At 29.8% G+C, this 4,924-nt stretch overlaps 1 pseudogene across 1 annotated transcript; it reads right to left on the bottom strand.

The window, feature by feature from the left end:
- Window positions 1-457: 457 nt before the first annotated feature.
- LOC107608441 (protein EXORDIUM-like 2 pseudogene) lies at window positions 458-1,823 on the bottom strand (annotated as a pseudogene). The gene has a single exon (XR_015892214.1). The product of XR_015892214.1 is annotated as a protein EXORDIUM-like 2 pseudogene (transcript).
- Between the last annotated feature and the right edge of the window lie 3,101 nt (window positions 1,824-4,924).

The following is a 4,924-nucleotide window of genomic DNA, read 5'->3' as shown; positions in this document are numbered from 1 at the left end:
TAAGAGGATTTCAATTGGGTAATAATAAGATGAATTTATAGACCACTGTTTTAACCAAGTCACATAATGTAGAAGCACCAAGTAAAAGAATTTCAAAGCATTTTTTTCCGTATTAGAATTTCAAAGCATTTTAAGGAGTGGTAATGATAGCAATCATGATTTAAAGCCTGTTATATTTATATAAGGACTTCTAAATTTTTTTCCTACCCAAATTTGGCTATTGGGCCAAATAGTGTAATGAGATGCATCATTTGGCAGCCCAATAAATGCTTATTAATATTATTATAAAAACAATACGCTTATTCATAGCCCATTAGCCCAAAGTAGATTCCTAGGACCGTCGCTCCTCTCCCTCCTTTTTCCCATCTTCTGAGTTTTTGATTCTCTGGTATCTGTTCCTTCACTATTTTATGGGTGACATAAGAATAGTAACACCAGAAAACATAAGAATAGTAGGTGGCAACAAATTTCATTGTTCACTCTAAAGATTGTTGTTACAAGTAAGAATAACTCAGACAAATGCACGAATTAAGAGGTTACTACATATACTCTTTATCATGTACCTAGGTTTCATAGTGTCCCAAAAAAAACACACACACACACACACACACTCTCCATTTTCCAAGTATTTCCAAATTCTCCTTGCATAAAAATTGAAACTCCGTGTAAATAGTAATACTCTAATTTTAAAATAAAAAATAAGAAAAGGTCATTTCTTTGTCTCATTTGAACACCCAGATCGTAGTAGCATTAAGAATTAACGATGGTGACATAGAAAACCATCACAATTCACACGAGCGTCTTGCAGCTGGAAGTAAGAGGGTCCCACATCGCCGGCAACAAAAACCTCCGCCCCCGCATCCCGACGGCGTTATAGCTAGCCCCCGTCCTTTTGTCTACCGGAACTTCACCGGCGTAACCAGGATACGCTCCCTTCCCGAACATTCCTGTACACGCCGATACCGCCTCCAGCGGCGCCATCGCCGTTCCTTGGTAGTAGCCATTCCCGAACGGGTTTGTCACCGCCCCAGCCAACACCGTCGCGAGGCTTATCACCATTCCGTCCATTCCTACATCCCCGTTCGGCGGAACCAGCGGCGGAGCCTGAGGTCCGTATAGAGGCTGGTGAAATGGCCACGCGCACTCCCCTGGACATTGACTCTCCGGGTTGCCCACCCAAGCGTAAACCACGCGCTTTTTCCCGGCGCGTAATGATCCATGAGTCCCGCACTGGTTCATGCAGAAATCCTCAACTGCCACGTCAGCAGCAGTTAGGACCACGTGGATTCTGTTATAACCGTAAGCGGTTATTTCTGTTTTCGTTGAAGTAAGGGCTATGAGCTGGCTGGCTTTGAGGGATTTGCCGAGGGAGTAAGTGTGATCGAGGATTTGATTCCCTACGGTGAGGGTGCATGGGCGTCCTGTGTAGGTAGCAGTGGTTTGCCACCATGAGGCAGCGGAGGGTGATTGAGTGCGGCGGCGATGGGTGGAGGAGTTGGTTAGGGATTGAATGAAGTTGAGAATAATAGAGCGTTGTGTGAGGGTGAAGTTACCGTACCAAAGGAGGTTGAGAGTGAGGTTACCTTTTAAGAGGGGACCCTTGTGGTACTTGAGAACCACGGGTTCTTGTTGAACCAATGCTAGCATTTGGCTGAAAGGCGTGGCTGTGGCCGTGGCTTCCAAAGTGTTTGGGTTGTAGAATAGGAGGAGGAGGAGGAGGAGGAGAAGGTTTAAATTTAAACCACAACCACGACGCATTATATATGGTAATTTTAGTGTTTGCTGAATTATACTCTTAGTCAAGTTGGAATTTGATGTATGTTCCGGTGTCCGAGCAAATTCAACATCAAATACATAGGGGTATTTATATATTCATGTGCGGTTTGGAAAGGCAATAATCGTTGAACATCATATATATCCTCTAGGAAATATTTCAAGTGCACCGCAGTACCAATGCACCAGTTATTTTAACTGTTAATCTGAATTATAAAAAATATATATAATATATATTAATTAAAATCAACGGTTAAAATAATTGGTGCACCAGTTCTCCCGAAAGTACTTAAAATGTTTCATATCCTCTATTGGATCTATTTTTATTTTATTTTTTTCTTCTAAAGGTTATGATGTTAAATATAGTGTGTTTAGGTAGTATCATCTTTTGTTATGTGTATATTAAGGGCGAATTACATTATTCACTTCTAACTTTTGGCCGAATTTATGGTTTTTTTTTTGTCATTCTAAGTTTTAGAGTTAATAAAATTTATTGTTTTTTTGTTAGTATTTTTAGTTATCAAGTTAATTTTTTTAGTTTATTCATCAAACAATATATTTTTAATCTATACTTTTAAATATTATTAACTGATTAAATTTTACTAGCCTTCTAACATTTTTCTTAACTAAAAAAATACAAGGAACTCGAATTGAATTAGATCAAATCTCACGAAAATCAGGTAATTAATCTTACAAGTATTTACATGCTTAATTATTATACGCAACTAGCTAGTTATATATGTTTGTCACAAACATAAAAACCAGAAACATTAGCAGGTAAAAAGCTGTTTTGGGGTGGTTAGAAGAATGTGAGCACTGGAGGACCAGGTTAGGCAGGTGTCAATGAACATTGAAACAATGACAGGTAAATAAAGTCTTTAGAGGAAGTTAAAGGGAATGGTTAGAGTATTAATTAATTCTCTTCTTGTTGTTCAAGAAGATTATTGATTCTGCCGCGTGATACTGATGAGGTGCTCAACTACTATTCGGCCTAAAGAGAAGGAACACACTACTACTTAAGATCAATCAACCAAAACGCAGATAAAGTAGCCAATAAGTAAATTATTGAACCCCACCGTGAATCTGGCAACGCGGATTCATAAAATCAGCACTAAATTGCTTTTAATCGGATATGTAGCTGTTGAACGCAGCTTCTTGTTAGTAACAACGCAGCTAAAGTTGATCACCTTTATGTTAATCTGATTGTGCATTTTAACTTTTTTTTTTTTTTAATCTAAGAGAAATTTTTGAGGGTTAATAATTTTTAGTATTTTTTTTTTGTCATTATTTGATTACTAAATTATCATTTTATTAATTTATGTGTATACATTCTGAAAATTATTGGTGTAAATTATATTAATTTATGATTGCAAACTGTATTAATTTATGTGTGTAAAACTTTAACAAATATAAATATAAATTATGTATTTTTTATATACAAAACGTTTATAAATATAGATTCAAATTATTAATGATCAAAGATAATAATATTTACTAGCTATATACCATTTATCTTTATCAAATTAAGATCGACTATCATGCCGCTGTTATTCGAATATATTAATCCTTATGAAATTTTCATATTAGATTACCAGGTTTCGTATGGATCATAGTTATCAGAAACCGAATCGGTAATCGAATCGATCAAATCATTGATTCATTAGTTTATTGGTTCAACTGATAAATTATTAATTAAACTGGTCTTACGTAAATAAAAAATATAAAATAGTCTAAAACTTAAAATTAAAATTTAAAATATATATATATATATATATATCTTAAAAACAATCAAGTTTCAATCAATTATAATTAACAAATTATAATCTAGTTATTATTAAATAAGTATATAAAATTATAATATTTTTTCATAACAAAGATTTTTAATTTTATTTTTATATTAAAATAAATAATTTTTATTTTAATAATTAATAATTAATTTATATTTATTATATTGTTATATATTATATATATTTATTGAAAAATAATATTAATAAATATCATATAATTATAAAAAAATAATTATATTGTAATTAATAAAAATATTTGATATTTTTTATTTATACATATTTAATTATATTTATATTAATAATTATGAATAATAAAAAATATAATCAACTTAAATATAAGTGAGTATAAAATTAAAATAATATCTAAAAAATTATTATACATTTTTATTATATAATTAATAATTAGTATTTAAAATAATAAAGAACAACATAGCTTAATAACAAGAAAAGTATATGCAGGTACAAAGAAGACCTAAATTCAAACTATACATCTTTATTAATTTTAAATTTTTTTTTAAATGGTTCAGTTGAACCAATTTTTTATCGATTTTCATCGATTTTAGATGGTTTTTATCAATTTTAATTGGTTTTATTTTTTAAGCAGTTCAAATACTAAACCAAATCGATTGAAAATCTAATTCACCAATTTTTCGATTGAAGTAATCAATTTAGTCTGATTTTTACAACTATAGCATGGATCCTATATTATCATTATTTCTTTAATAACACAAATTTGAAAATACTTCTATAAGGATGAAAGAAAACTCGAATACATGTTGAAGCGCAAGTAAAATATAATATCTAGCTACTAACAACGACGGATTCATAAATTTTATATAAATGGGTCAAATTTCAAACAAATATTTTAATTAATTTTTTATTATATTTTTTTGTCTCTACAAAAATAATTTAAACTTAAAAATAATTTAAACATAATGTATATTGTGTTAGTTTTTTAAAAAGTTTATCAATATATATATTTAAAAAATGTGTAAATTATTTTTTATAATTTTATTTTTAACATGATAGTTATATTAAAAAAATATAATAATATTGATAATACATTATAAAATTATAAAATATTAATAATTTATAATGTGTTTAATTAAAAAATTATCACATATCTTATTAATTAAAATTAATTCTTTTAAATTTTAAAAAATTTGAAAGTAAATTATAAACTATTAATTATGTGAAAGACACAATACTCTTATAAAATATAAGATATAAAATATCTTTATAAAATTTTTTTTTAACAAGTAAATTTAGAGAAAAAATGAACATTTTTTATGAAAAAAGAATATTTAAAGTACTTACCAAAATAAGAAAGTATGGAAAAACAATGCTAATTACAAACAATGTGA

This window comes from Arachis ipaensis, chromosome B7 (assembly GCF_059453495.1).
Source record: "Arachis ipaensis isolate K30076 ecotype BB chromosome B7, ASM5945349v1, whole genome shotgun sequence".
NCBI lineage: Eukaryota > Viridiplantae > Streptophyta > Magnoliopsida > Fabales > Fabaceae > Arachis > Arachis ipaensis.
This window is presented reverse-complemented; position numbering and strand designations above follow the sequence as displayed.